The following is a 24,935-nucleotide window of genomic DNA, read 5'->3' on the forward strand; positions in this document are numbered from 1 at the left end:
AACTCTTTCCTCCAAAATACTGAATAAGTTTGCAAATGGTAAGCACAATTTCACTTACACTTGATTCTTAGATTCTTATTAAGAAGGAAACAAACTTTGAACCAACGTAAGTATAACCATACTGACAATTCTCTATTTGGCACTTAGAGACTATTTGTTTTTAGCAACACATTTAAATGTAAGTAATTGAGTTAGGTTTTTACCTAAGAATTTTAATTATATACATGGCCAACTACATAGAGATATATTAGATCTATTGCATTATTTTCTTTTAATAGCAGATGATATAACATGAGGTTTGAATGAGAAATCATGGTTAGCCATCGAATTCTTTTAGATACCAAAGTTAAATGAATGCATCACAGCTGAAATTTATTTAAATTTTAACTATATTCTCTTCTTACTCAAATGTAGACAAAACAAGATAATGATTCTAAGATAAACCTGCTGTGCAGAAAAGAGTTAACATCAGGCCTGTGACATTATCTTCAGAAAAGCCTGTTTGAAAGTTTGCCCTTGGCTGGTATCTAGAAACTGGGATTTCAGGAGACTGCCCACCATTCCCTAAATGGTAACAGACATTCACTGTGCCTAACCTGGTTCTAAAAGAGAAAAAAAAAAGTGATTTGTGCTGAACAACTGCTTTCCTTCTTGGAATCTGAAATTTAGGCATAGGCTGGATAGAGGGTGCCTAAGTGACCAGCCCCTAGTAAAAATTCTGGGCACTGAGTCTATTTTTTATTTCCTGGGTTTTTACCTTGCTTTTTTTTAAATTGTGGTAAGAACATTTAGCATAAGATCTCCCCTGACCAATTTTTAAGCGCACAACACAATGTTGTTCATTATAGGCATAATGATACAGATCTCTAGAGCTGATTCATTTTGCATAATTCAAATGATATACCCATTGAATAGCAATTTCCCATTTCCCTATCCTTAGCCCCTGCCAACCTCCTTATCTTTCTGTGAGTTGCACCGTTTCACATTCCTCATACAAGCACCAAGTCTTTCAGAGGTTTTTCTGGTATAAGACTTTTCCGGTGACACATTTCACAGGTGTTGTCACAGCTCACTTCTGGAGGAATTAAGGGCATCCTGTCTGACTCTACTGTAATTGGAGACTCTAGGAAGCTTCCGGCTGCTTTCCTCCAGATTTTGCCCCATGTGCCTTTCTCTTTGCTGATTTTGCTTTGTGTTCTTTGGCTGTAATAAATCTCAGCCATGAATAGGACTATTGGCTGAGTCCTGCGAGCTCATCTAGCAAATCATGGAATCTAGGGGAAATCTTGGTGACCCCTGACTCAATCCCTGATATCTGGGAATCCTGCCCTATACACAGATGAACAGTAGTAGTTCATCTTTGATCCCAAAGAGAGGGGAAATCAGTTTTTTGAGACAGTATTTTTCAAACAATGTTCAGGTCAAGCTGCCATATAAAATTCCCAACTGCTTCAGTGTGTTTGATCAATAAGTGTACAATCTTCCTTACATACATGATTCATCAAAAACAAAAACCAAAGACAACTAGACACATATTTCCACTTTCCATTTCTTTAAGAATTTGGTATATTCCTACTTACCTAGTAGTAATTTCTTCATACCTTTTAATAACACAAGTCCTTTGAACTGGTCTGTAACAATTCAAACTAAACTCAGTATCACAGAAGGCAGTTACTAGCAAAATTTCTTCTAATTACAACTTTTCTAACAACTTCTAGGCAAATCCAGAAGCACCTTTCCTAGACATGCCTTCAATTTGGCGGAGAATGGGGAAGAATCACATTTGTCACCTAACAAATTGCTTTGTTCTCATAATCTTAGCGAATGCTCTAGAGTCTTTCCAAATATGGGCCACTGGCTTCTTCCTTTCTTTCCTATTCAATCTTCTTAAAAATGCAGCTGACCAAAACAGCAAAGAATGGATGTGCCCATTATCCATACTTTCTTTCTCAATGTTTACCTGGCAACATTGTTCTTAAAGAGTAAAACCTCCATTGCTAAAGAGCAGAGAAAGAACAAAAACACAACTATTCTGCAAAGTCAGCAATACAAAAGTTATTGAATGATGGAGACAGCGACTGTGCGTGATCCTTCCATAACTAACACTATATAAAACCACCTCCTTTTGGGAACAGAAACAGTATTCTGGTAAGCAACACCTTGATGTGTCAAAGGCCAAATTACTAGCCTCCTGAATATAATTGCTTATTTCCTTGGATTCTTATTACATGGCAATCTATTCTTGATTCAAAATTCATTTTGCATCAGTGAACATGGCCTACTGTTTCCAGATATGTATGCCTATGTATTAATGTGTTAATTAGTTCTCATGTGTTAAGAATTTTTTTATTAAATCACATATGACCAATATTAATTTTCCAAGTCCAAGTCTCCTTTCTTAGATGTTTATTCTCATTCACCAATACCTGTTCAACTGCTCTGTGTAAAACCGTTTGACTAAAACAGCTTCTCCTGTAGAGGTAGAGACATTTTCCTCCCAATCAAATCAGGCAATGAGCCACAAAATCTCAAAAGACCAAAGATAACAATCACCATCCAAAATATAAAACGGGAAAATGTTGCCCAGAGGCACTCACCCACTGGAGTCTGCAGAAGTGATAGCAATCAGTGGTAGAATCTTCAGAGGGAGGCTGGTCGGTCTGGGAATGTTCTCTGATTCACTTTTCAAGTCTGCTTGTTCCAACTGTCTGAAGGCAAGAGGGGGAAGCTGAACATTGCGGCAAGAAAGTCTCCGTACAAGATAGGGTTCCATTCCTCGTAAAGGGTCTTCCTCTTCATTACTGGAATGCAGTGTTTCCTCAGAAGCCTAAGACAAAAGGTGAAGAAAGTACAGTACTCAATAATGATGGCTTTACACTTTTGGAGAGAGAAATTAAGGGAAATTATATATGAAAAAATATATTAATTTTATTTTATTATATATATATATATAATTTGTATTTTATTTTGTGTGTGTATATATATATATATAACATTTATTTTGTTATATATATATAACATTTATTTTGTGTGTGTGTGTGTATATATATATGTATATATATATATAACAATTAAGCAACAATACTAACAGAAATATTTTATGAAAAGATCAGAACTAATAACTGAAATCTAGATTTATTTTCAAAAGAATAAATTTGTTCATCAATATATTTAGATAAGGATCAGTGGTTGCAGTTAACTGATCTCCAATAATATTAGAATTTATTAACTCCGTGCATGAATTCTATAAAATCAAGGGCAAGTCAAAATAGTTTTCTACCTTCTAAAAGATAACTTATAGAAAATTAATATATACATATCTTCACATATGACATAGGTATACATACATGCCTATGAAGAACAAGGGAGAAAATAAGTTATATTCTTTTTCTTTTCATACTTAGGGCCATAGTTATAATACATATTTTCACATGTTATGTGTCACTTGGATAAATATTCTATGCAAAGTTTTATAGTAAGATTTTTTAAGGGGAATTTAAAAAAGGACATGAAAAGGAAAGCTGAGAGCCCAGCAGATCATAGCTGAATTTTGCAAATTAGATCCTTATTATCCATATGCAGAGGCAAATCACGCTTAGAATGAAGTAGAAAACTTATTATTTTGATGCTAGTTGGAAAAAATATAATGTTCCATGAGCAATTCCCAGTGGTTGGAAAGTCTACTCGAGCAATGTTTATTATATCCATGTATTCAGAATGACAGAATCACCGACTGTTACCAGATAACATGCTGGGTTCTAGAATCTCTGTGTTGCCACATTCTCCTATCATATTCTTAGAGTACTGCTGAATCTCCCTGTGTTTTCTGTTTCTTTATTAGAAACATAATAAAGTATATTGCTCACTACCTGCAATGTGATACACAGTCATAAATAGCAGTTTTGTTTCCTTCTGAGTTTTACAGGTAAAGAAACTCTTCCTGGGAATCAAAGTACTTTTCCAAAATTTAGGCTGTCCATTATATGCTAAAAATGGACTTTGGAGGCACCTGGGTGGCTGAGTCAGTGTAGCATGCGACTCTTGATTTTGGCTCAGGTCATGATCTCACTGTTCGAGAGCTCAAGGCCCACAGTGGGCTCTGCGCTGACAGCGCTTTCTCTTCTCTTTCTCTTTCTCTTTCTCTTTCTCTTTCTCTTTCTCTTAAACTTATTTAAGTTTAAATAAACTTAAAAAATGTGTTTTAATAATTGACTTTGAAGATGTGCCTGGGTAGTTCAGTCGGTTAAGCATCCGACTTCGGCTTAAGTCATGATTTCATGGTTTGAGTTCAAGCCCTGCATGGGCAATGTGCTGTCAGCACAGAGCCTACATCAGATCCTCTGTTCCTCTCTCTCTGTGCCCTTCACCAGCTCACTCTGTCTCTCTGTCTCACTCAAAAATAAATAAACATTTTTAAAACTTGACTTTGGAGAGCCCACCCCTAGTTTAGAGTTTCTGTTGCGCTTCTTATTATACTAATACCTTTAGATAAGTAAGGTCCATTGTCCTTTTGAACACAGAAGATAATGATTTTTACCACTCAAAGTTACTGTCTGGACCAGAGATACGAAGTATTTAAAGCACCAATAACTAGTGCAGTTTGCACTCAACAAAATGGCAGCTAGTATTATTATAATCCAAGCTAATTTCCTTTATATTTTCAGAGCACTATACTGCCTTTGATACTTTATTTATCCATATCATTTCCATATAGAGAATTTGTCTGTTTCTGGTTTAGACCTTGAAAAATGTGAAAAGATAGGCAATAGTGTACTCTGTTCACCCATGGATTTTATTATCTAATTTTATGCGTAAGTAGAATAAAATAAGGGCAACAAGAAGGTCAAGAAAAGGTCTAAGCTAAAATAAAAGTTCATTTGTTTCAAACCTAGATACGAAGATCCAGATTCTGCGAATCTGTGCTTTGAGGACTCTACTTGCTTTGCAGAACAACATTAATAATAATGCCCTTACAAAGGAGGCAGTCTTGCCATTTCTAACAACACAGATGCACCTTGAAAGCATTATGCTAAGTGAAATATGTCAGAAAAAAACAAATTTTGTATGATCTCACCTCTATGTAGAATCTAAGAGAAAAAAAAAAAAACTCATAGAAAACAGAGGTCAGATTTGTGGTTACCAGAAGCAGGAGTGCAGGGAGGGGAAATTGAATGAAAGCAATCAAAAGGAACAAACTTACAATTATAAGTAAGTACTAGGGATATAATGTACAATGTGGTGAGTTTAGTTGATATATATATATATATATATATATATATATATATATATATATATATATGAAAGTTGTTGAGAGTAAATCCTAAGAGTTCATTATGAGGAATTTTTTTTTCTTTTCCTTTTAGTATCTATTTGAAATGATGCCTGTTAACTAAACTTATTGTGGTCATGATTTCACATCTGTAAGTCAAATCACAATGTTGTTAAACTTATATACTTATATACTGTATGTCAATTACAACTCAGCAAAACAGAGAACAAATTTAATAATAACAATGACCAATATTTATTGACTCCTTATTAAATGGTACTGTGTTTTACATATACCAACTCATATAAATTTTATTGAAATTTTCTGAGTTGGGTCCTATTACTTTTCCCATTTTACACATAAAGAAGAAACAGAGACCTATAAAACAGCATACCTTCAGCCATATGATTAGTAGGATAACCCTTCCAGTTTGCCTGGCATTGTAAGTTCCATGTCTGTAGAAACCCCCCAGTCCCAAACTAGGATGGTTGAATACCCTACAAGTCAAGATCCAAAACCAAATCTCTTTCAGTTAAAGGTGCAACTACTAACAACTATGTTTTACTACTTCTAACAAGTATGATATGGCAGGGTGCAGACTACCAGCAAAGAACATATATACTCATCGACCAAAATTTAATAAGCCTCACATTTTCATTAAAATAATAGTAATAGTAACAACAACAACAACAACAACAACAACAACAACAGAACTGAAATCAAGACAGCCTATTAATAATAACCCTTGTTGGGGCGCCTGGGTGGCTCGGTTGGTTAAGCGGCCGACTTCGGCTCAGGTCATGATCTCGCGGTCCGTGAGTTCGAGCCCTGCGTCGGGCTCTGGGCTGACAGCTCAGAGCCTGGAGCCTGTTTCAGATTCCGTGTCTCCCTCTCTCTCTGACCCTCCCCCGTTCATGCTCTGTCTCTCTCTGTCTCAAAAATAAATAAACGTTAAAAAAATTAAAAAAAAAAATAACCCTTGTTGATTAAATCAGGAGATAGAGTTTCCTGGCCCAACTTTGCCATTAATTACTTTTATGCTATTCAGAAGTCACTGAAGCTGTCGGGCTTTAATTTCCTTAGACACAAAATTGAGAGGTTGTACAAAATGACCCTTAAGACCACTTTCAGTTTTGAATAGTCTGATTTTAAATCGCCAATGGCAAAATCAATGTTTAGGGAGACGGCGATAACAGAAAACAAAGAGAAAAGGTATACATGTAACATTCTTAGCTTTTAGATTGAAAAAGTGAGCCTCTGTGTGTTTGTGAAGTTCTGTGTGTTCATCTAAGGACACAAGTGCAGAATGAACCCACATTCTGGGATTGCTAACAGGTCATAATCTGCCTTACACATTTCTCAAGAAGTTAATGACTGAAGTGTATAGATACCCTTCTTCAGGATGAACACAGAAAAGAACAAAGGATGAGTCTAGCAGAACTGAACACTGAATGCAACTGGCCAAAGCTAATATATTTTTATAAGTGCTAAACTGCCCACTCTGATAATAGCATTGCTACTGCAAAAACACTTTATATAATCCAGGCTATCTGATTAAAGACTTAATGTTTGTGACATTGTCTTTCAGATAAAACCACCTCAAGAGGTAACCTCTTTTGAGAGAACAACCTATATTAAAAATAAAGTGGTGTTTTTATCTTGACAATAAAAATGATAAAACAGTGTATGTCTGTATCCTAACATTTCCATTCAAAAACAGTATGACAAACGGTTTTTTAAAAATTCCAGATCCACGTGCATCAATGATCTTTCAAAAATAAAAAGAACAATTTTATCGGGTAGAAGACAGGAGATTAAGTGGCCTTATTCTGGAAAGCAATGTAAAACTGACTACTGGGATAACAAATATCTTATTGCTGGAAAATGGCATTTTTGCAAAGCTGAAGGGATAAGATAGTATTTATAATATCTCTAAGCAATCACTTCTTAAAATGTGGTGCTCAAACCCCCTGCATGAAAATCAGAGACAGTGCCTGTTAAACTTCAGATTCCCAGGCCCTGTTCCAGATCTGCATAATGAGAATCTCTATGACTAGGGCCTGGGAGTCTCAATCAGTCTCAAGGATGATTCCTATGCATACTAAAACTTGGAACCAATAATTTTGCATTTTAGACATAGTCCAATAAGAATGGCAAAGATCCAAGTACAAAGATGTTCACTCCAGCTTATGTATAATAATGAACAACTGGATGCAATGTAATTGTTGTATTGAAGGATTGGCTTAATAAATTTTGATTTATCATATTATGAAATACTAGGAGGTTGTTAAGGCACAAGCATATGTGATTATGGTTATGATATAACATTAAGAAAAACAGATTACAAAGTGATATTATTTTTGTAAAACAAGGCTCAAACAAAACAATAAAAATTTAACATATTGTATTCATAGAAAAATTATGGACAGATATATCCCAATTTTCTAAAATGGCTTTTTCTGAGTGACAGTATTGGCAGTGATTTTCATATTTTTGTTTACTACCACCTCTTATATTTTCCATCAAAAATGTAATATTTAGGGATTAAAAAGTATAGTGAAAGTCTCAGTAATAAAATAATATTTACCTTGTTATTGATTCAACTCAGAAATATCACTTACTTAGCTTTAAGATATACAATATCAAAAGAGAAAAAAACACTACAATGTTTGAATGAGTTTAATGCAAACCTGTTAAGTTGTAATAAAATGAAATTCCCTTTGGTAATTAAACAATTTATTTGGAATAGATTTAAAAAATAACTTTGAAATAATTCTTTTCACTGTTAGGACAAATATGTCTCTGAAAGGCATACCTAAGGAAAACAAGCCCATAATAATTAAGACTTATAATAACTGAGAGAACATTAAATATGTTATTATTATCATTTTATTATTTTCTTCTTTGTTTTCTTCAGCTTCTGTGCAGAGTATTTAATTAATTTCTTTGTTCTCTTTTTCCATCCCAAAGTAGATGGCAAATCAGTTTGCAAAGCCCTAAGAATGGGGACCTACACATAACTGGTGTTAAATAAATTGCTATGATTGCTGATAATCTCATAGTTTTTGATATTTGTTTCATTTGTGTACATAAAAATGAAGTTTTCTAAAGAGAAATTACCGTAAAATGTATATACAGTGGCAATGGAGGACAGAATGTTTCTTTCTGGGCACACAGCTACATCACATTTCGAGACTGGGTTGCAGGTAGTTGTAGAGGTATCGATGGTGTTATATGACATGCAACAGTTTCCACAAGCCAAGGAAATGTATGCCACTTTCACATCTGGCCCATAAAAACTGTGAGAATAACCCTTCCTTTGTCTCACCATCTGTAATCTCTTGCCATATACTGAAGATGGTGGAGACAAAAGATGGAAGTCACGGTTCCTAAATCCCTCTTCACAGGAGAGTCACTTGACAATCAAAAACATTTAATGTGGGATACATGAGCCACACATAATTTTTCCATCTGGGAAGCCATTAAAATTGGGGGTTTCCTTATTACAGCTAGTGTTATATTATATGTAGAATCACATCTCTATTCTTTGAGTTCAATTTATCTTAATCATGACATCATCCTTTCCTAGTTAAATTCTTGAATTAAGAACTGATGAAGTCTCTACTACCTTCCATGTTTGTGTAGGGAGCTGGAAATACAGTTGAGTGAGACATTTCCTCTCCCTTAAGTACTGACATTCATTTAGGGAGAAAGATAAATAGACAATAGCCAGTAGAATGACAGCTGCACAGAAGTTAGGGCCCTTTGGGGATACAGAGGTAGGGTGACACTTTTGCGAGTGAAAGAGGTTTCTAACGCAAGTAGAAAAGTCAGACTTTCTGAGGCAAACTGAGCTCTACGATTCTACTTCCCCAAAATGTTTGGTTGGGGGATCCTCTGTCTCTTACATCTTAGCAATGCCCTAAGGTACTCTCTTTCCACAGTCTTTCTCCACATCTGACATACTGCTGGTTGAAAACCTCAGGAGCTTCCTGGGTGAATCTGAAACTGTCCCCACTCACAAAGAGGGCAGGGAGAGAGAAGCGGGAGACACAGGTCCTCCCCAGTTAGCAGGACACAGGCAGACCCAGCCCGGGAAGTTACAGGAGGTGGGTGGTGAGCGCTGCCAGCAGCCGCCACAATCTCAAGTTTATGCAGACGCCTCACCTGAGCTCGGTCACGGACACCCCAAAGTTGTCAACAGCACATTGCTCCCTCAAGGTTGCGCCCTTAAAGTCAGCTTCTGCTGTGGAAAGCATGTGTGGAAGGTACATTCCCAGGACCCATGGGGGTGAGGAGCCTCTGAGTGCCCGGATCCAGCTGGTGGGTCAGCTGAAGGTCACGACCTCCCCATGACCTCCTAGGACACTGCACCGGTGGGGTGGCTGTCATAACCTCTCACACCCTCTTCCACAATGAGCCCTGAGCAGTCATTAAGGGGTTCCCCTCTGAGGGAGGCAGCCTTTTGGCGGCAGCTGCACTGGGGGCAGATCACATAGCAGCAATTTGGCACGTCCAAGAGAAGACACACATTAAGATGATTCCCAAAATAAGTTTTTCTGTCAAGAGTCCCATTATCCAAACCACTGATCTATTAAGTCCTCTAGACTGGGGGTCTGATCATTCAGAGCATTTACTTGTGTCCTCATGTGATTTAATAAAGATGATACATTGGTAGGCCAATCAGATATAAACACAGATTTTGTTTAGATAATGGCGCAGGTGCCTCCTTAGTAGGCAGTAATAATGTCCATTCTATTTTGGAGGACAGCTTTCCTCATTAGAGATAGTTCAGTGTTCACAAAAACCAGGCCTTGTGACCATCATTTAAGTCATATTTGGTAAATTTAATAAGGGCTTTTATGTGTGTTATATGTCTTCTGGGCCAATGGAGAGGACAAAGACAGCAGCCAAATGATCATACAGGTGGAAAACAGAATGTGCCCATCTGGCCTGGAGGAGACAGAGGTTGGCAATTTTTGTTACTGTGGTGTGCATTATCCCCTGTGGCCAGGGAAAACCAGTGTGCAGCAGCCCAACCACTAACGTGGAAGCCACAAAGATTGTGCCATACAACCATTGGGTCCCAATGAGGGATATCCAAAAACACCTTTGCTGCATGATTAGTCAGTGCCAAACCAGTCACTATCCTTTAATGTGACAGAGTAACTACACAGCTTTGTTAATATCCATCCCATATCCCTGAAATAATTGGGTTGGTTCTGTGTAGAGTGCTATTTCTTTTCCCAACGTAGGGGTGCCTAATGTCCCTAAACCGGGGTGAGCCAAATGAACCTATCTCAAATCTGAGTACAGCCATCCATGGCTTTGATGGTGGTGTTTTTAGGACCCTTCCAGTCAAGAGTCTGATAGGCTGTCTATACAGTTTGAATGATTAACAAAAAGAATACCCATGCCCAGTGTTATTGATAATGTGTGCCACAGGCCAGGATTTTGGATCAGTATTAGTAATATCAGATGAATTATAAGTAAGAAACCAAGGTTGTTCTTCCTTAATATACTGCTTTAAGTCCCTTCAATCCCTGTTCTAGAGTGGCTATACCCACCATAATAATCCTAACAAGCTAGAGAGGGGCAGTTGCCCACATACCCAAAAGTTGGGTTGATTCCTTTGCCAGGCATACAAGTGGGCCAATAGAAGAAACGTATTTCCATCAGGTGTCCATCTTGTGACCAGACATCCAAAGAAACAAAAGTGCAAGGTTGAAAAGACAGATATTTAGTAGGAAATTGTATGGGAAAATATTCACCTTGTATAAGAATTACATTTGTGCCCTGATCATTAGATGTTAATGTGGCTGCAGCTTCAGGAATTTGAAATGGTTGTGCTTACCCTACATGTAGGCCAGCGGAAGACAGCACTGTTAGGTAAGAAGAAATAGACTAGGAACAGGATGCATCAACCCAGGATTTCCATCTTTTTATTTCTTTAAATGGTATGTGTTCCATTCCCATTATAATGCATTTCAAGAGATTCATCTTGCAGCAGGACAATGGGGGTACCAGTTGATCTTATGTAGCTCCTCCTCACTCAAAGGTCAGAGCAACTCACCCATCCTTGTAGGATATTCCATTGCAAATTCCAGTAGAATACACCTTTGTCAGGCATGATGAGGGTTGCTGTCCTTAGCAGCACAGAATGTTGATCCTTGATGAGAGTCAGGGCAATAGCTGTCTCCCACAACTGTCATAAATGTACAGTATTAGGTGTTTTCACAAGGGTCCCCCGTCAGGCAGATGGGGCAATAGGCCCTACAGTTGGTAATTCAAATGTTTTAAAGCCTGGGACAGTACTTTAATCCACCCAGACAAAGTGGTTTTACCGGTTAGTAATTTAATTTCTGCTTTAATATTCCACTTTCCCTTTATACCAACTGTACTGCTGGGGGTTGAACCTCTATTCAGTATCATGTTCCACATCATCACCTTGGAAAAGTGACCCTTGATAACTGTCTATTCAATGATGGCATCCACTGAGCTTCTCTAATCCCCTCATACTGACATCCTGGTTTGTACAGCAGCAGAGGAAACCTTGGGTTAGGCTAGACACAGTGTCCATACAACCAACGCATAATGAAAACCTTTTCTTGGAGGAAGCAGCCAATATAATCGATTTGCCAATCCCTCACTGAATGGGAACTTCTGTGCATGGTTCAACATTCATTGGCAGTTGCCTTAGGCATTATCTAGGACACACAGGACAAGGTGTTAGTGCATAACTAAGTTGCTGTATTCCAAAGGTAATCTGACATCCTTGGCAAAATGCAATCCCACCCCGGTGCTATAGTGGTCGCTCTTTCTATGACTCAATCCGCTATATCTACTAAAGGGTCAGTTGCTAAAGTTTGTACCCCAAGCTAGGGCATCAGCTTCCGGATTGCCAGGGGTTGTCATTGCCTTGAGCCATAAGGTGAAAGACCTTGAATACTATCACAGCCTCTTGTAGAAGAGCCCAAATGTCTTTCCACATAACCTGACCCTAAAAGGGCTTAATCATAATCATCTACTTCTTGGCTCCCCACTCTCCATGCTGTAGGGTTAATCCCTTTATAATAGCCCAACTGCTTGTGCAAAGGGTTAAAGGTTAGGGATCATAAGTGATCACCAGCCAAATCACTATTAGTTTAGCCCACTGGCTGCTAGACTTGTTCCTGTTTTCATCCAGATGGTGTCAGTGTTGGGCTGAATAGTTACTGTAGCCCATGTGGGTGGGTTGTCCATCTTTATATCAGGCATTAGCAGAATTTCCCCCACCCCCTTTTTATTGGCCATCACAAGAATAGGGGTAGAAGCATTTGAAGGATCCACATACTCCACTGGACCTAGGAGCACACATATTTCTAGTGAGAGCGAGCTATCAGTCCAGGTATCATTCTGTTGCAAAAAGTCTTGCCACTTACTCACTGTGGGGGTTTGAACCATGGCAAAAGTGGGTGGATAGGACATATTATCAACCCACCCCTTAAGAAGAAAGGGAGTTCTCACCATGATATACTTTTCCTTCATGAGAGGCTCAACCTAGAGGAGTACTGCATACAATCCTAGGAGCTGTTGCTCTATGGGGCTATTTCTGTTCCCTTCAGAGGTGGGACCAAAATCCAGGGGACACTCTCTCTTCTTGTTGCCTCTGCCACAGTGTCAAACCCACACCTTCTGGAGTCACAGACATATCTAATTCAAATGGTATCTTTGCTTGGGAGATGCCCAGAGCTTTAATCTACTACACTAGTACTTTTGTATTCTCAAAGGCAGCTTGGTGCTCTGATCGCCAGTAACATATGTGCCCTTTCTTTATCAGGCAGTCTGAGGGACAGAATCACTGTGCCAGGTGAGGAATAAAAGTCCTATGAAACCACAAAATCCATACAAAATCTTTTTCAGGTTCTTAGGAGTAGGATACACTCATACCTCATTAATCACAGCTTTTGGGACAATGTGCAACTTACCCAACAACACAATTCCCAAAACTTTACAGCAGTGTCTGGGCCTTAAATTTTCTGTGGGTTCACTGCTCATCCTCTCCCTTGCAGATGTTCCAGCAAAATCTGCAGAGGTCCTGCAGCAGAGGCAAGTCTTCACATCTTAACACGATATCATCATAAGTGTAAAGAACCCATTTTTCAAATGTGGGGAAGGAGAAAAGAGACAGATCTCAAGCTACCATCCCATGACATACTGTGGCACCACGCAGATAGCTTTGGAAAAACACTTTAAAAGTCCACTGTTGCCTCTGTCATACAGAGATATATTGATCTTATGACTCGGTGGCCAGGAGTATACTGAAACAAAGAATTTGCTCAGTCGAGTACAGCATGATACACTCCCAGGACTGTGGCCCAAGTATCTAAGATAATGGCAATGTTGGGCATAGCCCCATAGATGAGGGAGTACCACTTTGTCCAATTCTGCATAGGTCATGGTCATCTACCATGAGCCATCTGGCTTTTTTATCCTCCATACCAGACTGTTGGAAGAACTATGGGCAGGGAATACAATACCCTCTCAATGCAGCTCTTGAATAGTTTGTCCTATTTCCTTATGCCACCCACTCAATTTATATTGTGTGACTGTTACCACTCTTCACAGGGGTTGACTTGTTCTTCATTGGTGTTTCCCTTCAGCACAGGTTTCATTATTCTAACCCAGAGACATAATTCACCAACAGAGGTTTATAGATTTGGCTTTGTAGGATGTTAATAGCCAATATGTTCCCTCATATTAGAGAGATAAAAATCTCGTATTGTTACAGGTATGAATACCCAATTTACAGTGTCAAAAGGACCTTCCTGACCTTAGCCATTTGTCCCCCATAACTACTGATGGCACTGAGGGGGCAGAAGATTTCTGAGGGTCACCATGTATCAGAGTACACTCAGCTCCAGTATCAACTGGAGCAATCACTTATATTTCTGAAAGACCAGGGAGGAGCTCCATGGGAGGGTCCAATGGTCTCTAATGGCCCTCACCTGGATGTAATATTGGCTTTCATCTTTTATCTGGGGCTTGTGATTCACCTACTGTGGATAGGAATGTATCCCTGAGGCCTCTGCTCAAGCAGACAGAGCATCAGGGATGGTAGGTGCAGTCCCAGCAGCGTGGGGTTAAACCATATTATTTCTGGATTACGTTTACTGGGACCTTTACAGCAGCCTGAGATAGCCATTTGTGAGTTCCTGTTCCATCTCAGGTCTTTCCAATAACCCGTACTCATTCTCAGAATTTGTCAGTTTCCCCCAGATCAACAATAGATCATCTGACATCATAAATGTCATGTCTCATGATTGGGCTCAGACTAAGTATCAGCATCTCATACTAGGTGCCTAGAGTATCTTAGCTTTCATTCCTGCAGTGAATATTCACCAATAAAAGCCTTCAAAGACAAGGACACAGATGGCCTGTCTCATTCCCAACTCCTTCATAACAATTTATTTTATCTTCTCTATAGATTTCTAATGTTTCATGTGACCAGGGAGAGCCCCATCATTGGGTCAAGAATGCCTGTAGACAAGAACAATTATATCTGTAAGGAAGTGAGTTCCTTAAACACCCCAAACACCAGGAAGGAGCTGCTGCTGGAGCAAAGAGTATATGATGATGTTGCTCATTTTCTCTGCCTCCTACTTAGTCAGAGAACTCCAGAAGCTATCCCCTGCACACCCTCCCCCAATCTCATAGCCCTACAAACCATGCCTGGATACTTCCCCTGGCCTTTTGCTGAAACTTGGCAGCTCTATCAATAAGCTCAGTGGGCATGCTCTCTCATCATGAATGTTTTCTGAACTAAGGGTTGCCCTGCTAGCTGGAGTTGTAGCTGGGGTTGTTGCTGTCCTTAGTATTAGGGGTCAGACACATGGGGTTTTCGGTCGGTTTCCTTGTCACTTGCCACAACATCCTCCTCCTTGCTCCTCTCACTTTTCTATTAATTCCATCTTTTAGCATCCTAACCAGGTTTTGTCACAAGTGCTTAGACCTTAATTCTAAGCAGCTTGTGCCCCACCTCAGTTTTGCAAAATGGAACCTCAAGGACTCCAACTTATCATCCTGCTCTCCCACCTTGTCCTCCAGCCCCAAAGCTGGCAGAGTAGTACACACCTGAATGTCCTTCTCTTACCTCAGCAATTCTTCTGACTTGCTAACAGGAGCTTCAGCCCCTAATTGGGATCAGTGACCAAATGAACTATCCACCATAGGGACTGGACCACTGTGGCACCCAGTCATTTCCCTTCACTGATGCAGAGCACTATGCATGAGTCCTCAAACAAGTATGCCAAACCATAGAGCATTTTTAGGGTATTCCCATATTCATGCGGTAGCCCACAAACATCTAAATATGGGCCAGTTATCCCCAAACAAAGATTGATGACCAACTTAAGATTTCCCCTATAGATGTCTCCTTCCTAAGACCCATTTATTGAGTCTTCTGGCTGCTTTGCTAATTATTGCTTCAAAACCTCAGGAGCTTCCTGGGTGAAACTTGAAACTGTCCCTTGTACACATAGAGTAAGGAAAGACCAAAGAGTCTACTCCAGATTGGCAAATGGAAGGTTTAATAAGCAAGGGAACTTACATAAAAGTCTTGTCTTGGGTGGCTGCAAAAAAAGTAGATCTCTTTTTCCAGCCACAAGAATCTTAAAAGTTTATAAAGAGGTCTTAGCTGGGTTCAGTCACAACTGAGAGTCTTAACAACACATTGTTCCCTCAATGTTATGTCCTTGAAAATACCTTCCACTGTGGGAATGGTGGGCAGAACATACGTTCTAAGGACAGGGGCATGGAGGAGAAACCTCCAACTGCCTAGCTCTGACTTGCAGGTCAATTGATGGTCATTTTCTCTGTCAGTGACCTCCTCCTCAACATGTTTAAAATATTATCCAAGACTATGAAAACAAATAACTCAACCTTTTATTACCTCAAGTCAGACATCAGTCTGCCAACTATAGTGAAATGATTTATGTGTCTAGTCCCTTCATTAGCTTGGACACATCTGGAAGGACAGGAATGCCTCCAGCATGCAGCCAGTGCCTGGGATAAAACATATGCTAAATAAACCTTGTTGGAAGAATCAGTGAAGAAAATAGATAAACCTGACTCTATTCCTTCAACTTCAAGAAAGTAGGAAATGAGGGGAACATCTGGGTGGCTCAGCCAGTTGAGCATCCGACTTCAGCTCAGGTCATGATCTCACAGTTTATGGGCTTGAACCCTACATCAGGTTCTGTGCTGACAGCTCAAAGTCTGGAGCCTGCTTCAGATTCTGTGTCTCCCTCTCTCTCTGCCCTCTCCTTGCTCATGCTCTGTCTCTCTCACTCTCAAAGATAAATAAACATTTAAAAAGAAGAAAGTAGGAAATGAGAAAACAGCATTAGACATTGGTATTAATAGTGTTGTGTTTATAGGTATTCATATAAGTTAGGTTAACAACTGTTACCTTTTGCAATGTAAGAAACATATTCACATGTTGTAGGGGCTCCTGGGTGGCTTAGTCAGTTAAGCATCTGACTTCAGCTCAGGTCATGATCTCGCAGTCTGTGATTTTGAGCCCCATGTTGGGTTCTGTGCTGACAGCTAAGAGCCTGGAACCTGCTTTGAATTCTGTGCCTCCCTCTTTCTCCCTGTTCATGCTCTGTTCACACTCTGTCACTCTCTCTCTCTCTCAAAAATAAACATTAAAAAAAAAAAGAAACATATTCACATGTTGTGAAGATTTAGGACACAGATATCTTTGAGTACCTTTATTCTTTCTCTAGCATATATGTTCTCTTGTCCTTCCTTTTGGGGCTAATTTTGAATTATGAAAGGAGAGGCAGGAATGACTGTGATGGCTGGGATTTCTCCCTTCACTTCTTTCCCTATCTAATGAAGTCATTTATCATCCCCATTTTGTTAATTCAAGGACTCCCAAACTTTATGACTTCTGCTATAACAGAAATTTGACATCTATTTAACATTCACTTTTCAGTGACACTTTGTATCACTCCTTAATGTGGCTGCTTTGTCCTCCCTTAAGACTATACCTCCATAGGCATAGCCCCTCCTGGGACTACTATAGTTCCCCTACTCTGAACTGTGTGGTTCAGCTAGGGTTACCAATCTAAATCCTCCCACACCATAGTTATAAGCATGCACTTGTGACCCAAGGAGGAAGAAACAAAACCCTTTGGAGATTCATATATTGCTGAACTGGAGGCATGGAAACCTATTCCTAACCCTTGATGGTGAAAGGCAAAATGAACTCTGGAAGAATCTGTGTCATGTCTCCCAACCATTAGAAGAAATTGGCCTATGATAGGATAGAATGAAGCTAAGCCTCAGGGGAACAAGATGAACAAGATACATAGGAGGTTCTTTTGGCAATTTGATTCCCTGAATTTATGTGAGCTAAAGACCAACCCCATCTCTTTATTTCCCTGTGATTGAAAGCAAACACTGCCTTTGTTTGCTTTAGCTAACTTAAATTGGATTTCAATCATTGGCAGCAGAAACATTATTTATTAATATAGTCTTATTCTGAGCTAAGTGCTAGATTTACAGTATCCCTTTAAATTCTCAAGACAACAATAAAATATATAACAACAAAATAGCTTAGTGGCTGCAACATATAAAAAGGAATTTCTCTTAAAATTCCAAAATGTTAATCATTCAAATTGCTTTTGTATATCTCTGCATTTGAAATTTCTTTCAAATATATATTCATTAGAATATGTATTTTCACCTAACTTTTTAAATAAACATTAAAGATTTTAGGCACTCCATGTTTCCAGAGTACCTATGCTAGGCAAAGCTCTGTAAAAGTTGGCATGTTAAACAATTGCATAGATTTTCAGGAAAAAAACAAACTAAGCTGAAGATGTGTATCGCTTCCAATGTTACACTCCTTTTTCCTGTATTATTCATTTCTTCCAAAATTAAGTTCTGAAAAAATACTTTCCCTGCGTCTGAATTTGCAGTATAATCAAGAAAATTTTTGAAAACTGAGCCAATGCTTTAAGGATTAAAATACAATTTAATAGGTTACTATCACAATAAATTGAAAATCATATAATTCAAAAGGACTATATACAAACAGTAGACATTTTTCTATGTATATTGTACTGCTATGTCTCCATGAAATTGTTAATACATAATCCATTTTCAAATGGATAGTTGTAAACTGATAAAAGCACTCTTGCAAAAATGAATTCCATATGAAAATGATAATTTCCACCCCAGGTTAACACAAAGATACCAGATAGATCTCTAACATCCACAGAACATAATACAAATATAGGCTGTGATTTCAAATTGATTAGAAAACACAGAAATTACTGAAGTCTTTTTAAAACCATCCCGTATAACTCATTCATCAAAACTTGTAAAAAATTCATAAAAGGAATAGAAAATTTCTCATTCAGCAATATTCTACCATATATTCTCATCAAAAAGAAAGTCTGAAACTACAGGATTCAATCAACTTTTTGTAAATAGCATTGTACCTCTCCTGGATGACCTTGAACAAGGAAACAGATCCTATTTTGTTAGCAGGGGAAGGAAAGAAAAGAATTAAACAATAATTCTGGAACTGAAAAATGCAATACCTGAATTGGACAATTCACTAGAGGAAATCAACAGCAAACTTAAGCAGAACAAAGAATCAATGAACTTAAAGACAGGTCATTTGAAATTATGAAGTCAGAAGAAAAAAAGAAAAAAGAAAAAAGAATTTTAAAAGTGAGAAAACCCTAAGGGGTTTATATGTAAATTATGAGAGTCCCAGAACAAGAAGAAAGGGAGAAAGGGGCAGAGAGCTTATTTGAAGAAATAATGTTCGAAAATTTCCCAATACCAAGGAAGGAAATGAACATTCAAATTTAAGAACAAAAAAGACTCTGAAACTCAAAGAAGCCTCAAGACACATTAAATAAGTAGTGAAAAGCCAAAGACAAAGAGAAAATCTTGGAAGCAGCAAGAGAAAAGTGACTCATCACATAAAAAAGAGCCTCTATAAGATTGCCAGTGAATTTCTCAGCAGAAATATCATAGGCCAAAAGAGAGTGGGATGATATAGTCAAAGTGCAGAAAGAAAAACACTGCGAACCAAGAATGCCATAGTCAGCAAAATTGTCCCTCAAAATGAAGCAGCTATAAAGAATTTCCCAGATAAACAAAATCTAAGGGATTTCATCATCACTAGATCTGCCTTAGAAGAATTATTAAAGGGAGTCCTTTAAGTTGAAGCAAAAGGACACTAGACAGCAGCACAAAGTCATATGAAGATATGAAGTTTTCTGGTAAAATATAAAAATAAATATTTAGACAAATACAGAATTCTGTGGTACATAAATTGTTTTAAATTCCGGTACACAATTTAAAATATTGAAGCATAAAAAACTATAAAGCTATGTTAAAGGATACAAAGTATAAAAATTTATAACCTGTAAAACCAATAAAGTGAGGAGGATGAAAAGAGTATCATTTCTGTGTATGATGCAAACTATCAGTTTAAAATAGATACCTGTAAGTATAAAATGTCTTATGTAATCCCTATGGCAACCACAAAGAAAAGACCTATAGAAGATGCAAAATGAAAATCAGAATATTTTCAAATAATGTATCTGATAAGAGGTTAATATCCAAATTATATAAACATCTAAAACTCAACAAAAGTCAAATGACTCACATTAAAATGAACAAATAACCTGAATAAACATTTCTCCAAAGATAATATGCAAATGAACACTAAGCAAATGTAATGATGTTCAACATCACTAATCATTGGGAAAATACAAACCAAAATCACAATGATAATTTACCTCACATGCATTAGGGTGACTACTATCAAAAAAAAAAAAAAATCAAAACAAGTGTTGGAAAAAATGCAGAAAGAAAACCTGCACTATTCCAGGGATAGTAAAATGGTATAACTGCTTCAGAAAATAGTATGGAGTTTCCACAAAACAATTATTTTGTGTTAAAAATTTTATTTAAATTCTAGTTTGTTAATATATGGTACAATACTGGTTTCAGGAACAGAATTCAGTGATTCATCACTTACATACAATACCAAGTGCTCGTCATAACAGCTGCCTGCCTTAATACCCATCCCCCATCTAGCCCATCCCCCATTCCCCTCCCTCCATTAACCCTCATTTGTTCTCTTTATTTAAGACTCTTTCATGGTTTGTTTCCCTCTTTTTTTTTCTCCCCCATCCCAGATGTTCATCTGCTTTGTTTCTTAAATTTCACACGAGTGGAATTCCCAAGAAATATTTAAAAAAGAACTATCTTATGATCTAACAATCCAACTTTTGAGTATCTATCTGAAAGAACTGAAAACAAGATCTCAAGAAGATATTTGTATACTGATGTTCACATCAGCACTATTCACAATAGCTATGAAAATCTAGTGCTTACATCTAAAATTAGAGGAGATAATACGAAAGAAACTTTCTGAAAAGTCAGTTTGAAGTGTGCATTAATAGCATTAAAAGTCATTCAAGCCCTTTAGCCTAGTTATACCACTTCTCTGGAAATTAACCTAAGGAGATTCTTAGCAATGCAGCTCTAAGTTTTTAATAAAGATATTTGTAACATGATTAATGCTAAAAACATTGAGACAACCAAAAATTGTCCAGGTATGAGGAAATTACCTTAAAAATACATCTATGTAATACTAAGTAGCTTCTAAAAGGAATTTATTGAAGAAATTTAGATAGTATTCTGTCAAATGAAAAAAAGTAAGAGCCAACTGGATATATATATGCATGTTCTCAAAATGTCTCTCTGTCTCTCTCTGTCTCTCTCACACACACATACACACACATACAAACTAACAAACTAGAAGGAAATATAATGAGTATCTTAGATTGTTATCTTAGGGTTACCTAAATCACCCACATTCAAAACCAATTTCATATAACATAGAATTTTTAAAACCAAAGAAGCAACTAGTGAACATTACTGCACTCTGAGACAAAAGATGTGATCACTTCCCTGACTTGCGGTCCCCACACATCCCCTTGTCTCCTATCACTCTGCTCCTCCCTCTCTCCACAATACTAGCAGGAAATGTTAGGGTAAATAGGAAGGAAAAGACTCAAAGAGACAAGAAAGGACAAAGAGGAGGCACAAGAAGAAAAAACAATTTAAGAAATCTAAGGAGAAATGTTAAGACTATGAAAAAAGAATTAGATGTGGTAAAACAACACTGAAAGCAGTAAAAATAGTTACGGCTAATGTCTCATGTCTCTACTAAATAAAAATTTGAGGAGAAGCTAAATTTCAAAATATATTTATGTCCCCCCAATAATGAAATGTAAGTCATTTATCAAGCCTTTAGATTTAACTACTAATTATAGAAAATTTAAGAGACAGGTGACTATGTTGAAGAACACCATAGGGACACAATCAGCAAAATCCAATCTGTGAGAAACTCTATAAGATATATGACCCAGTTTTTTAGCAAAGGATTACAGAGAAAGAGAGAGAAGAGAGAAAAGAGAAGTTTACTGTCTAAAATAAAACTAAGAATAATTTTGATCTATTAACCTTGTTTGGAACTCATTTCAAACAAACCAAATATTATTTTAAAAGTCAGGCAAATTTGGTATTAAGAGATTATCAAGACAAATTAAAGTTGTTTTCATGTTATTGAGGTAATTTTTTAAATCTATTTTAGGTACATACTAAAATAGTTACAGAAAAAGTAATATCATATGTTGGATTTGCTTCAAAGTCATCCTAATAGAGGGAAATGTGGGTGGGGATACAGATTAAACAAGAGTTGGCTGTGTAGTTAGAATTCCTGAAGCTGGGTAATGAGCATTTATGGTATATGCTTTTGCCCATATTTGAAGATTTCCATTATGTATTTTTTAATATAAAAGCTCATAAAGATTTTCTCCTTTAAATCAAGGAAGGAGAAATAAGATGCTGTGCAAAGAAGAGGGGAACCCACAAGCAGAAGACTCACTGAAATAAAATAGTGTCTATATCACCATTTTACCTAAGGTTTGCTCTAAAACTGGGGTTAAAGCTATGTGTTCACCATGCCCTACGAGGAAGCTGTGGAAACTAATTAAAACAAATTCATACACTGCCAAATATTTCTCAGAGATAGTAGCTGTGTACATTCAAATCATGGTGATGATGATGGTGACAATGATGGCAGTGACGGTGGGGATGGTGACGATGATGATAATGGTGATGGTATTGGTGAGGGTAATGATGGTGATGATGATGAGGATAAACACTACAACTACATAGGAGTCTAAGGTTATTGGGTATCACTCTGACAGGAATCTCTCTATGATTCCTTATCTGGTATAAAACAATGATTCATAGCTCTAATCTGACCACCAAATATCCACTAAACTTTACACAATTAGGTGATGATTTTCTTTGTCTTGAAGCCAAATACTCACAGGATAATGTTATCCCTTATAAATAGCATTTTGCAAAAATCAATTACCATATTCCTTTCAAATAAACTGAAAGTTTCCCAGAATTTAATAAGCTATTGCTTTTCATAGTTAGCATACACCCCCTCAAAACTGCATTCTAAATACATTCATCCCTGCCACTCAAAATCAGGGCTTTAGACTTTTCTTTCCTTCAAGGTTATAAAGTAATTTCTCCTTTTTTTGATTTTGAGAAAAGTAAAATTGCTAGAGCTTCACAATAAAAAGTGCATAGAATTTTCACAACAAAGCATTTAAAAACTAGATACTTTTTTTTTCCTTTGGCACATTTTGGCCTCTAAATATTATTTTCTGGGTTAGTTATAAGATGATTTTTCAGAACATTGCCTTCAATAACCACCCTGAACAATGAAAATTGAAATCAGGTCCCAATGGTTTGATTTATTATCTTCGTTTCCTTGAAGGAGAGAATAACAAATCACTCCAAACCTCAAGGCAACATGGATTTTATAAGTTAGATTATAAATATTAGGGGATAAAATGTATTTTCATCACATGGGAATGATTAATAGCTAAAGAGCAGAATAAACACAGACCTCAATATGGGTATGAAATGTAGTCAATATCAGAAAAATCTTAAACAATTGATTATTGCAATTAAAAAGTTCAGCAAATCATTTTATTCTCTATACTATAAATAAATAATTGGCTAACTGATTTGCCTGTCAGGTTTGTTACTAATATACACGTTCTACTTTACTATTACTATGTTTAATATTTGATGTAAAATGCATAATTTCATTCCATGTCACTTGCCTGGTAGACTCTCAGGGTTGGAATGACTTTAAATGCCATCTAGCTCAATATTCCCCTTATTCCATGACCTTCCACATATATAGATAATTGATTTTTCCTACAGTACAGCAAGTATACCAGGATTCTATCCTGAATACCTCATTCATGGAATGTACACATATTTAAGGAGCACCTACTATGTGCTTGTATGATTTAGGTACCTACATAAAGCTACAAAAAAATGGACAAAGATATTTCCTCTCAGATAGTTTACATTCTAACAGTTCTTGGAATGTGATTCACCATTCACATGTTTGTGTCAGAAACCCTTCTCAGCACGGATGAACCAAAGAATAAAACACAGCAAGTCTCAGGTCACTGAGAGAAAGTTATTCTACATATTGGATGAGAATGTTCTCTCTAATTACCACCAGTGTTCAGCATTCTGGGGTCACACAGATTAGGTGTAATTGCTCTGCCCTGTGAAAGCTCTTTAGATATATTTGTATCTCCCCCACCTCCAACCTCAGTTTACAGGTTATGAATTCCCTGGGTCTTTTCTTTCAGGTGCCAACCACTCAGATGAATACAGACACCAGGAATTTAAAGCAAATGAGTGAACTGGAAGGATAGGAGTGCAAACAAATGATCACACACTTTTGTGGTTGGTTTCCATATAAGAATGTAACAGCAAACCCAGAAACCTGTATTTAATGAAACAACCACTCATTTTGTTTTTGTTTTGTTTGGGGTTTTATTTTTTTGCCATTTAAAATTTTTTTTCTTTAAATTTTAGTTGGTAAACATTTAGTGCAATATTGGTTTAGGAGTAGAATTCAGTGATTCATCACTTACATACAACACCCAGTGCTCATCACATCAAGTACCCATCACCCATCCAGGCCATCTCTCACCCACTGCCCTCTGTCAACCCACATTTTGTTCTCTGTCATTAAGAGTCTCTTGTGGTTTGTTTCCCTCTCTTTTCTTTTCCCTCCTTATTATATATTCATCTGCTTTGCTTCTCCACATATGAGTGAAATCATAAAGTATTTCTCTTTCTCTGACTGACTTATTTTGTTTAGCGTAATACATTCCAGCTCCATCCATGTCATGGCAAATGACAAAATTTCATTTTTGATGGCTTAGTAATGTGTGTGTGTATGTATGTATATGTGTGTGTGTATATATATGTGTATACACATATACATACACATACAAATGCATATACACATATATATACATATACACATACATATACACATACACATATATATACATATACACATATACATACATGCTGCTATAAATACTGGAGTTTATGTAGCCCTTCAAAACTGTATTTTTGTATCCTTTGGGTAAATATCTAATAGTGCAATTGCTGGACCATAGGGTAGTTCTATTTTTCGTTTCTTGAGAAACATCCATACTGTTCTCCAGAGTGGCTGCACCAG

At 37.3% G+C, this 24,935-nt stretch overlaps 1 long non-coding RNA gene across 2 annotated transcripts in view; it reads right to left on the reverse strand.

The window, feature by feature from the left end:
• Positions 1–359: 359 nt before the first annotated feature.
• The window catches only part of LOC125934929 (uncharacterized), a 476,458-nt gene continuing 451,882 nt past the window's right edge, over positions 360–24,935 (reverse strand). For both annotated transcript variants that reach the window (XR_007461577.1, XR_007461576.1), the window contains exon 4: positions 360–2,827. This is a non-coding gene — a long non-coding RNA (uncharacterized LOC125934929). The remainder of the gene's footprint in view (positions 2,828–24,935) is intronic.

This window comes from Panthera uncia (assembly GCF_023721935.1).
Source record: "Panthera uncia isolate 11264 chromosome A1 unlocalized genomic scaffold, Puncia_PCG_1.0 HiC_scaffold_17, whole genome shotgun sequence".
Classification (NCBI taxonomy): domain Eukaryota; kingdom Metazoa; phylum Chordata; class Mammalia; order Carnivora; family Felidae; genus Panthera; species Panthera uncia.